Consider the following 12,358-nt stretch of genomic DNA (forward strand, 5'->3'; position numbering starts at 1 on the left):
TCAGTGCAGGAAACTGCCTGCAAATACCCTGTCCCCTCACCCCTCCAAGAAGAAACACTCCTGCTCAGCAGGCAGGCTGAGACCTGCAAACTCACCACACCAAACCCAAGACTGCCACTGCCTGTCGCCACAACAGCTGAACCACCAACAGGCATTTCTCATTGCCTCCTCCTCCAGCTCCAGTGCTTTACCATCAGAGTGATTAAAATATCTGTTTTACTGAGATATTTCTGGATCGCTTTATGTTCCAGCCTGGTACTACAAACACTCAGGAGCTGTGGGTGCTGATGATTTCTCATCACTGAGACACAAAATCCTCCGGGCCAAGTTCAATATTAGTGTCAGTGCACCCAAGATTAGTGACAGGAGTAGGGGTGTTACCCACTTCTATAGACACTTAATGCTGCTCCTTAATCAGGCAAAAATCCTATTTAAGCCCACAGTGCTTTTTGCCATGAAAAGCAATATAGAGAAAATAACAGTGATATGCAGCAGATCACTTTCTGAGCTTGGTTACCCTACTACACGCCTGGACTGAATCCAATAAATGGAGTTATTTGAGATATACACCCATGTAAGTGGCTCACAATCCCATCCCCTGGAGTTACTCCAGATTTATGACATTAGAATACAGTGCCAAATTTAGTGCTTTTAAAAAATTATACCTACATTTATGGAAAAATGGCTTAAAAGAGTCATGTTCAAACAATGAGAATGAAGACAAATATACACTGCTTGGTGAAACATTTTTAGGAGCAACATGCAGTTCAAAGCTAATTATATTACATATTCTTTGACGCTGTTATAAACTGTGTCAGAAAGTCTCCTGCTCTATGGCTATAATATTTTGATGAGCACAAATGCAAAATATACACCCATACTAGAAACAAAGTCTTTGCTGAGGCAAGAATTATTTTTATCATGAGAAACTGCAGTCAGCTTTCACGTAACACACAGAAGGGCCTAGACCTTGCTAAGAACTATGAGGAGTCTTCAACAAACCCAGAGTGACAATACTGACATCAAGTATCACCAATTTTCATCTCAGCAGCCACAGGGTGTAAAGTACAATACAGGAGTGGAGAATAACAACCCTGCGGCCTATGATGAGAATGTTGGAATGGGAACTGTTAGCAAACACTGCTATAGCCACCAAACAGTTAAACCAGACAGACGGGGATGGGGGGGGGGGAGGGGGGGGGGGGAGGAAGAGAAGGAAGAAAAAAAAAGAAGGAAAACTCTGAAAAAACTTTCATGCGAGCTTGTATAAGCCAAAAGCGTTTTTACGAAGTACCACACCTTCATTAAGTTGCTAGTAACACACGCAAGTGGAACTGATGATTTGGCTGACCTGCTAAGCGTGCCACGTAGGGTCCCATCTGCCTGACACTCCAGTGGGCAAAGAACACCCTTCCCTAGAAGTTCGGCCATTAGGAACCCACCGCCGGCATCTTTCAATTTTCGGAAAGCCCGAGGCGGTGGCCGCGCCGGCCGCACGCCACCAAGGCGGCACACGCAGGGCTGGCGGTGGCCCGCTGGGTCGCCCAGCAGCCACACACGCACCTGGCTGGCCGGTGAATACGGAGAATCCCGTCTGTTACCATGGCAGCCTGATCTAATTACATGACTGATCAGGGCTGGAGTAAGCGCGCTGAAAGCCTGCACCGCTGACATGTCGCTACATGATGAGAGAGACAGACAGACAGCCGAGCACGGAGGAAAACCTATCGACCTCTGCCTTATGTAAAAAGTGAGGAGATTACAGCCACCCTTTCAAAACAGCTGCTACCCGCACAATGCCGGGCCGGTTTTACGAACAAATTAGGCGCAGTAACGTACAATTACTACTATTATCCTGCAGCATCACAAAAATAACTACGGCGCAATATTTTCCCTGGCCATTCTCAATTTCCCTTTCCCCCATTCATAACCCTTGCTCCATATGATAAAACTGCACCGTCTCTATCACTCGAACAGAAATAGATTAACATGAAGCCGGGGTTTTCCTTCAGGGGACGGTTTCATTCGAAACTGAAATTAAAAGTCCTTGACTTATCAGTGTGTCAGCAGAGTAACTCACTATGCCCGACCGTATCTGACGCGTGAAGTAACCATTACTGCATAAAATGCATAACCATGAGCGTTAAAGGTTAAAGTGTAAGCTGCTTTACAAAATATGAATTTCTTTACCATATGAAAGGGAAAAGGTATTCAGCAAAGGTCATTTACCTGCACACCCTTCCCGTTCTGTACACAGAAATCATTTGTAAAGAGGAAGGTTTTACAAACCTAGATTTCTTCGTCTGGTTGTAGAAGAAATGCCTAAAATTTTTCCCCAATTCTATCTGGAGTTCGGGCTTAGAGGGGAGAGATGCTGCTCAGAGGAGTCCCTATTACACAGCATACGGTAAACAAAATAAAAATAGCCTGTCGTTCTCGTTGTCTACACAGTGCATTATATAACGGGCTTCCGACTTGTTTTCTTTTCTATTATTACTCTTCAGTAATTCCTCCTCTTCAATAACATGTAAATCGCTCCCAATTCTGTCATTTTATTATTATCGCTATTACTATTACAGTAGGAGCTAACGCTTTTCCAGCACGCTTTAATTTAGACTTTAATATATTCTCAGGAATTACACTGACGGATTCAGCACCCACAACCGTACACGGGGTCATTTATTTGTTTTTTTGCCGGTAAATTACGATGCCTTAGGGTTAAAAAAAAAAAAAACAAAACAAAAAAAAATATGCGAACAAAAAAAAAAAAACCCTAACAAATAACCAAAACCCAAACGATAACCAACCAACCCCAAAGCCCCGCAACCCAACCACCCCCACCCGACCCAAGCAAACCCAGAGGCAGCGGGGGATCGGTGAGCGGCAGGAGGGCAGCGGTCGCCACTGGAGGCGAGCGGAGCCCCGGGGCGGCGGCGGGGAACCCCTGCCCCGCTTCCCCTCGGGAAGCCGCCGGCCGGACCCCTCGGCCGCGGGCGGGCAGCGGGGCGGCGGCGCCCCGCTGCCCCCCTTCCCCCATCCCTCCCGCCCCGTCCCTCCCGGCAGTACCGGGTGGCGTCTGCAGCCGGCCTGGGCCCTGAGTGAAGCGAAGCGGGGCTGCTGCCGGGCACATCCCAGCGCCAGCGCCGCCTCCCCCGCCGCCGCCGCCGCCTCCTCCTCCTCGCTTCATTCACCCTCCGGCAGCCGCCCAGCCCCGTACTACATACGCCGTGCGGTGGCGGCGACCGGCCCTGCCGGCGACCGGCCCCGCGCTGCGCCCCGCCGGGTCCGCCCGGCGTACGAGCCCCGCACGGCCCCCCCGCACCGCGCCGTGCCGTGCCGGCCGCGCACGCACACACACACACACACAGGGCACCGCATCCCCCGCCCGCACACACACACACACACGGCACGGCACGGCAACCCACACACACAGCCGGCACCGCACCCCCCGCGCACACACACGCACCGGCACCGCACGCACACAGACACACCAGAGCCCCCACGCTCGCACACACACACCGCACGCACACACATATACACACACTGCACACACACATACACACACCGGCACCGCACGCCGCCCCCCCGCACACACGAGCACACGCGCAGTCTCACACACCCCGAGGCCGCCGCCGCTGCCGCACCGGGGGCAGCCGCGACTCGCAAAATGTCCACCGTCCCCGCGGCCACCCACACCCCGCCCGGGCCGGGGGGAAGCGGGAGGGAGAGAAGGGGGGGGTGGGGGGGGTGAAGAAGGAGGAAGGAGCGGAGCGGAGCCGGGCGGGGGGGCAGGGCTGTACGAGCGGCTCTCGCCGCGGGGCCGCCCCGGGCCCCCGCTTCCTCCCGTGTCCCGCATCCCCACTCCGTTTTCTGCGCGGCGTCCTCGGCCATTTCACGGCCGCCCCCCTCTCCCTCCCTCTCCCCTCAGGGCCAGGCCCGCGGCGGCAGCGCCTGCGGGCCGGGCCGGGCCGGGCCGTGGCGGGCCGGGGGCGGCCGCAGCGAGGCGGGCTGCAGCCCCGCGGCGGGGTGGGCAGCGCGCTCCCCTGCCCCCTCAGCCCCGTGTTTTTCCAGCTGGAAATCGCCGGCGGTTTGCAGTCTAAACAAGGGAAGAAGCCGCGGGCGGGTGGGGGGGAGGCAGAAAGCAGAGGAGGAAAAAAAAGCCACTTACTGTAAAGTGTCAGTGGAGGTGGGGTTGGCGGGGGTGGGGGGGTCAGAGAGAGACTCGCACACAAATGTCGTCCTAGCTGATCACGGGGCTTGGGTCTGCTTTTGGTTTGTTTGGCTTTTTTCCTTCCCCCTGCAGTGACACAGGTCCGGGATGTCTCCACCACTGTAGTAGAAATGATGTCTGCGGTACAGCGCTCGCTCCCTCTCCGCTCTCCAGCATGTAAATGGGTAATAGAAGCCAAATATGGAGCAGTTGGCTGCCTCTGCAACAGCTCAAGGATCCTACTTCATGCAAAAGGCGGGGGGGGCGGGGGGGGGAGGGAAGGGGGGGGAGAGAAGGGAGGAGGAGGCAAGGCAACACTCTGGCAGTCGGCCAAGAGAGCCACACAGATTATTGCATACGCACGGCACCGCCGGGCCAAGGCGGCCTTTAACCCTTTGCGGGCCGCCGCACGCTGCCCGGGGGCGAGCAGGGGGGCTGGGGGCTCGCCTCGACACTTACCTCCACCCTCCCCTCGTAACACTTCGAAGGCCAGGCTGGCTCTCTACGGTGGGCTTAACCCCTGCGCACGCCAGTGTTCCAGAGAAGTCCCCGCTCCTGTAGCAGGCTGCGTCGCGGGGCTCTCAAATCACTTTGCAGGCGGAAAGAAATGAGATGGGGAGGGGAAAAAGAAAAAAAAACCAACCCAACCCCGAACCTATATTGTTTAAGGGGGAAGAAACAGACAGCTAGCGACGTGTGCTGTCCTTCAGAAAAGGCAGGGAATGCTGGTTTAAAGGATGCATGAAAATCGGTTGCTCAGTCAAGGCTGGTCTGTCTCTCTAAGGGAGGAAATAAAACTGCTGGAAACCAGGGAATGCTCTGAAGCAGCCTCTGCGAGAGTCAGAAGAGGGTGATTTTATTTAAGATGCCATATTGCATTCTGTTGTGGCGAACTGTGAAGTGATTTAGAGCAAGAGCCTGCATCCCCCTCCCTTTTTCTGAATTAGTTTTATTTATCCGGATCCTTGGCATATGCTTGAGTTGCTTTGTAGAAAGTACCTTCCACTTCATTCAGACCAAAGAGACTCTGACTCATACCATCACTGAACTACAAGACAGGCAGGGCTGAACCACGCATGTTTGGGTACTAACTCCCTCTGGATTCCTCAGCACTGGTTTCATCAAAGATCCCTTTGCATCTCTCCCAGCTGTCTGCAGACCACCGGGAGCCACTCCTGAACTTCCCCACATCCCCCCCCCCACCCCCACCAACTATGGCAACTTACATTCCACTGGTACTCCAACATCAGTGTGTTACTCTCTTACTTCCCTCAGCGCAGGTGTCTGCAAACTACAGTGATGGGCAAGCAACAGGCAGAGATGCACAACAGAGAAAATATTTTCCTTCTGGACTGTCTCAGTCTGATCTTCATATCAAAAAATTTTTAAACAACCCCCCACACCCCCAAAAATCAACTTACTAAGCTAGGTACAACTTAAAGAAATAAAACAAATTATGAAAGCAATTAATAGGATGAATGCAGGCAAAGGGTGGGATGCTATGCTTGCATGCAAACCAACAGCAGCCCGTAAGAAGCCATTCACTCTCTGCTTTGGCATCAGGAAGAGAAGTTAGAGTACAGAGGCCCCTCCCCACACCAAGGACATTGCAAGAGAATGTTGCATAAATACCAAAGGCTGTTACATGCCAGCTCCAAGGAGCAGGACGCTGTGGGGTCCCAGGCCTCAGAAAGGCCTGAGATGTGCACTCTATGTAACACGGCCATCCAGATCAAGCTGTTTATTGCAGCTTGTACCAATTTGCTGTGACAATAAGCTCCAAGGTACCAGATTCCTAGCAAGTATACCTCCTATGTGTCCCTTTTATATTAGCATTAGGTTTTAGCTGCAAATTAAATCTAGCATTAAGAGTCTAGATGCAAAATACCCTAGGACTCAGCTTGCCATTATGCAGATCAGCAAAGGAGTCCCTTCTATAAAGGACTGTACTGGCTTACTGTAATTGCTAAAGAACGTACTAATAACATTGTAAGCCTCGGCATTCTGGATTTAAGAGTTGATACTGTAATACAGGCTAGCTTTAGGAAACATAAGGATCTTTTACCACAGCATCTCCTGTATCTTTAGTTCAGGTTCACTATGAAAATCAACACGATTTTCTGTTCTAGCAGTGATCTGAGACAGAAGCAGCAACAGGCCAAGATATCTTGACAAATATGCCACTCAGTACCTACAAGAGAGTGAATCTAAAGCAGCAAAGCAGACAGCAAAATTGTATTCACCCAGCTAATGTAAGGTTCATTGATTTAATAAAAGGAACCAAGGGAAAGAGACAAAGACTGGAGATTACTGAAAATCAAGTGAAAGCCCTGGAGAAACTGAAAACCCATCATCAAGGTTCAATTCAGAGTACAAGGCATTCTGTCTGCCACCTTTTTTATTCCAGTAGTACAGAGTGTTACCTCAGGAGAAAGGAATCTTTCCTTCTCAAACATTCACCTTGCCAAGAGGTGTGGCACACACAGAGAAAGAGAAGCCACATTCATGCTGAAGCAAGCTTTGGGCAACTTTCCCTTCTGCAGCAGGCTCATGTAAGAGGCTTGTGTGTTCCTCCGCTCTGTGGCTATAGTGTTTGCCTCAGGACCCTCATTTTTTGCCACACTGTATACTCTGGGCTTTTACATCTTTGTCTATGTTTCTGCTTCAAAGTAGAAAAGAGACCCCCACAATGTAAGCGCACTGTAAGTTAACGCAATAGTGCTTTCCTTAGCCAGCAGGCACTTAACCCATGGCTCTGGGAAGTGCCACAACTGCCACCAGCCACGTCAGGTTCATAAGCCACTCTCACCTCTGTTCTGACTTGATACATGTTGATTGCACTAACAGACGAGGGATGAGGGGACTATGCCTCTATGAACATGGCCTAACACACAGGATATGCAACCATGTCACAAGATGTCCTGTGCCTCAGCAGCCCCCCTGCCCTATGCTCGGCCTCAATATATTCCCTGCACAAAGGATTCCACAAAACATCAAGGTGCTGATGAAGGCAAGTGAGTGGGACACAAGAACCCACATAGACCCAAGCGTTTTCATTTACTGCTGGTGATGTGCTGAAACTGATAGGACTCCCAGAAGAATATAATCTGACCGAAAGATACTAAACAATTTGGCATGCAAGATGCATACTGTCTAGAAGAAACTGTTTTTCAATTCACTAGTTGTAATGTGCCATCTACACAGCATGTTTGATACAATTAATAGTACTTATAAAAAATGGAAGAAGGCATAATAAGTCGGATTTTTTTTAAACACTAACATTCAGGGAAATGCAGTGATTGACATTGTATTGAGTGTGAAAAGTAATCTCACAATTATTGATCGTTACAGTTCAGATCTTCAATCTGTCATAAAATGACATTGTTGGTCTCATTACAGCCTCTAGTGGACAGTAGTAATCCACCTCACAGGCCTGTCATACCATTTGCTCAAATGGCAAGCATTATCAAGGCAGAGGTTACTCTGAGAGAACATGAACATACAGGTCATTCTTATCCACCAGAATAAAGGATTTTTGAATACAATCAAAGGTTTGCTGTCACTGTTCGTAAGGTGCCTCGCTTTACTCTTCAGGTATAGTATTGGCTTGTAAATAAGCAGAGAGCTTCTGCTATTAATTTCAGCTTTTGACAGCTTTCATAAAACTAAATTAATCTCAAATATTTTTATAACAGAAAATATTGGTTGCCATGTTTTTGGCTTAAGTAAGATGTTTTTATTCCAACTCAGAATCCGCTGACTGTCCAATTCACCTCCTATCTATTTACAGCTCTCTCACATTAGATAATTTTTGCTAATGCTGTTATTTTTGTTATTATTTCAGACATATGCAGCTGATTTAAGGTATTTTTACAGTTTTAATAAATGAGAAACTATAATTTGGATTACAGCTGGCTAATTAAGGTATGCTTTCCTCAGGAAAGTTAAAAATGTACACAATCTGAACAATAATGTGTTTGTACTATATCTTTAAGTGTCACTTGTGTGAACATAACAAAATATGACTAATGTCTCTAATTTTTGTGTATTCACTTAGAAATGAATGTATTCCCTGTCAAAACATCCCTGTTGATGATGTTCTCCAGAACTCTGTGATTACCTTCAGATGCAAGGAAATTAGATTGGTAGACACAGAGAGCCAGTGCTGTCTCTTTAAAGCCACAAGTATCTTATGCAAATTAACATTTAGTGAAAGGAGAGTAAAGCAGTCATGAAAACTAAGCAAGTATGTAGTACTACACTGTGACTCAAAAGAGAGAAATCTTATAGTCTAAAATGGTGGTCCTTTGCAAGTGAATTCAAAGGAAAGGCTGCCATTAACTTTTTTTGTTTTATTACACTGTGGCTAGGTGAGGATTGTAGGGTGATGAAGAAATCATTATTTGTCATGCCTTACAGTTTAGGTAATGGGATATTTAGGTTAAAAAATGTTTACCTTATAATTATCTTGATTTTTTAAAAGAAGCAATCAAGTTGTCTTTAAATAACAATAGCTTCAATGGCTTTAAAGAAACAATAGATCCTTAGATGGAGATCTGAAATGAGATACTGTATTTTTGTTGTTGCTTACTTAAAACTGGGCAAAGCAATTCATGTGGGAATTAAGAAAAGTTAGGACTCTTCTAAAGTCTCAAAATCAAGTCCGATTTAGTCTTTTGAATAAGAGGTCCGTCAGTTACAGGTTCCTGCTCTGAAGGGAAGACCTGTTAACCCACCAGCGACCACATCAGGATGGACCATAGCCACAGTCAGCCCTATAAGCTGTGGCAAGCAGTGGAAAATAAAAGTGCTCAGCCCTTCTCTAGGGGTTCTTCACTGGTCTAGGCACTTATCAAGTAATAAATACTGCGCTTTATGGCCAGTGCTCTTCAGCCATCTGAGGTCTCAATCTGTGTCCTGGCCTCTATGCATCTCCCCTGACACTGCAGCTATCCAGATGGCTGGTGTGAGCAGAAGGGCCAAGCACAAATGGAAACTAAACTCTCTTATTCCTGGAAGTGATCATTTCATCTTGGGGTCAAAGTACACCAGCAGAACACAGAGGAGAAGCACAACTCTTCAGAAATGCTTTGTTTCCAGGGATGTCAAGGCAGTACTGTTAACAAGGATTAACATTCAACCAACGTTCAGGAGAATTTGCCAGCCACTGTCTGGGAGAGAGCTCTCAGATGCTAGCAGGGAGCAGCCAGAGACCACATGCCTTGTAAGAGACACATGTTGTCCCATCCCTTTAAATCATACCTGGTACAGAGACTTATCTGGGAGTTCACTTCCCAGGATTTTTTCTGTCTCTTAAGGGCGTTATGGTCTAGACAGATTAGATTAGCATCTACTCTGTAAACACCTAAAGTTGGGAAATATCTCTGGACCTTTCTTAAAATGTCTTACCCACATATAAGGCACTGTGGTTTCCAAAACCTGTTAGTCTCTCTGATCAATGCTATATAGGTTTTGGTAAGTGCCATGAATTTTTATGAGAGGAAGGGAATGGGCTAGAAAGGACTGGTTACCTATTTGAACAGACACAGAAATTGAAAAAAAGGATTTTTGACTCCTAAATCCTTTAATGCCCCAACTGAGCTGTTCTGGTCTATTGAACAAATCCTTCCTACCTCATGGATAATCGACCTACCAGACTTCCAGAGCCGCTGTGCTCAATGCTGCTGCCAAGCCTCCTCTTTTGGTTCACATGCTAAAAATCTTTATGTTTTGTTGAGAAAATGCACAACTTATAATGACAGCTATTTTCAACTCTTACTGTCTCTGCCTCTTCACAAAATACGATACACACAGGCCTTGCCCCCGAAGCTGTCATGCAAATTCAGAAGTCTGGTATACCAAACTCATCCAATATAGGTAAGTTTGGGCTCATGCCTTGGTTTCAAGACAGCGAGAAGTGCAAGCTGTGTAATGTTCAAGACCAAAGTTATTTTGTATCTATATCTTCTTCAAAAAGAAAACTAGTAACTAAGACAGCATTAAACGGAAAGACAGTAATGGTTCTCAAATACAGGCATCATCTACATAGGAAAGAGCTGTATTTCTTTATTTTCAAAAAGTATCATATAGCAAAAAACTGCAGTCACCTGGTGCACAGGAATGAAGATTTGAATAGTTCCTAAACATCAAACCAAAATTGAAATGGGATAATTTTGGTAATTGCTATATCCCCTCATATTTGACTCATAATTGGAAAATCACCAGGCAGAGATGAACAATAGTCATGACAGTGTAATGCCTGGAGGGTAGAAATTCCTCCACCTTGCAAGGCTTTGACCAACCTAAGTGAGCATGGTAAACATTTGCCTTCAATTTATCCAATTACAAGCTGACAGGGTATTTTTCATGTTTCTTCTGCAAGGTGACAGGTACATGCCCCCAGAACCCTAAAACTCCAGAGTTTAAAAAAAAACAGTGTCCTGGGAAAAGTGACAGGAGGTCTGAGGTGGGATATGACATTGAAGGAGAGCTATTTCAGCTTGTGCAGACCCTTTTATAACTAGACTGGCATCACTTTGAATTCTTACCGCACAAAGGCAGCATTTTTCCCTCAGAGATCTGCCTGATCCTCATGTTCTCTCTTTACTCTTCAGCAGAGGCCTTTCTACTAATGACAAAAAAGGTTCTCAGATTGACTGAGATGTCATATCATGTGTCTCTCTTTCCTCCTACCCAGTTTTTCTTCAGAAGAACTCCCATTTGTGCCTGTCTTACTCTGCTTGACCCATCCTTTGTCTGCTCTCATATCATCCTCATATGATATTATCAATTTATTTATATTTAAGGTAATGAAAGATACCCATTCAAAGCTCTAGAAGCCCTGAGACATAGCAATTACAAGCAAAGCACAACAGTGTGAAAGAAATTTTATCAAAAGGAACTTTCCTGGGCAACCAGGTAGACTAGAAACACCTGCCTGCTGAAAGCTCATCTCCAGTCTTCTTCTAATGTGGGTGGGGTTTTGCCTCAGGGCCTCTTCAAAGATCATAACATTCAAACTCTTGTGAAGTGTAGGTTCTATCACATGGACAGGTTTGCTCATTCATTGACTGTTTTGTCATGGGGTCAAATATAGCCAAGAGAATGGAGTGGACACCTTGGAGGCAGGACCATCTCACGACCAGCTTTCCTACTCAAGAGACCCTAGTGCTGGAATGTTTCCCACTACAGAGTTTTCACAGCTTATACTCTCACAGAATCACAGAATCATTAAATAGAATCATAGAATGAAAAAGACTTTTAAGATCATCAAGTCCAAATCAACAGCCCAGCACCACCCCCATGTTCACCATGAAACCACGTCCTCAATGCCTTAGCCATACATTTTTTGAACACTTTCCAGGAATAGTGACTGTACCACTTCCCTTGGAAGGGTGTTCCAATTCTTTTCAACCCTTTCTGTAAAAAAAAAATACTTTCCTAATATCCAATTCCAACCTCCCCTGGTGCAACTTCGGGCCATTTCCTCTTGTCTTGGGAATCCTCTCATCTTCTTTGTGCAAGAGGACATAAGAATGGCCACACAGTGGCCATAGGACAGCAGTGATCATAGGCAGATGCTTAGGGAGACATGGGCATTATATACTACTTATCCACGTACTATCCAGCATCCCACTACTTTCAGCTTAAGGAACTTCCTGAGGAGAATGTGGTTTCTGACCATTTAGTGACCCTCAGTGGATTTATCTCCTAAGATTTGTCTTCTCCATCACCATCTGTGAACTGTAGGTATGTGGTATGTCACATTGCACAGGTTAAGTCCTTGACTCAAGAAGATTCCCCTCATCCTGCCTGCTTCGTTCAGTGCTCCTAGCTCTTGCACTGATACAGGGAATGGCCAGTCCCTACCCATACTCTCAATGCTACACAGATCTTTGCAGCCCTCTCTCATATTCCCCCTTCTTCCAAGCTGGAAAGCTTGTTGCCAAAAGCAGTCAAAGTCTTCACTGCTTCTGCTGCAATTCTTACCTGGTTTTGAGTCCCTGTCTTGGTTTTAGTCCTGAGACATCTGCACTCTCTCTGTTCTTCTGCCTGTAGAAAAGTGATAGTAAAAATTGGCCTTTTATTCCACAGAACAGTGGTAACACTGAGAAGTACAAGTATTATTACTATAAAAGCAATACAGAA

General features: G+C 46.6%; 1 protein-coding gene across 11 annotated transcripts in view; it reads right to left on the reverse strand.

The window, feature by feature from the left end:
- Window positions 1–12,358, reverse strand: part of ATXN1 (ataxin 1) — a 368,814-nt gene that overhangs the window by 216,255 nt on the left and 140,201 nt on the right. For 5 of the 11 annotated variants that reach the window (XM_058027121.1, XM_058027042.1, XM_058027110.1 and 2 more), the window contains exons 1-2: window positions 4,670–4,777; window positions 4,169–4,378 (exon numbers count right to left, since the gene is read on the reverse strand). The gene's annotated coding sequence lies outside the window, so the exon portion shown is untranslated. Of the gene's footprint in view, window positions 1–2,289; window positions 2,520–3,066; window positions 3,193–4,168; window positions 4,441–4,669; window positions 4,778–12,199; window positions 12,263–12,358 lie in introns of those variants that run through there. The other 6 variants (XM_058027067.1, XM_058027093.1, XM_058027084.1 and 3 more) reach the window with 5 other exon arrangements.

The sequence above is a fragment of the Melospiza georgiana genome, chromosome 1 (genome assembly GCF_028018845.1).
Source record: "Melospiza georgiana isolate bMelGeo1 chromosome 1, bMelGeo1.pri, whole genome shotgun sequence".
NCBI lineage: Eukaryota > Metazoa > Chordata > Aves > Passeriformes > Passerellidae > Melospiza > Melospiza georgiana.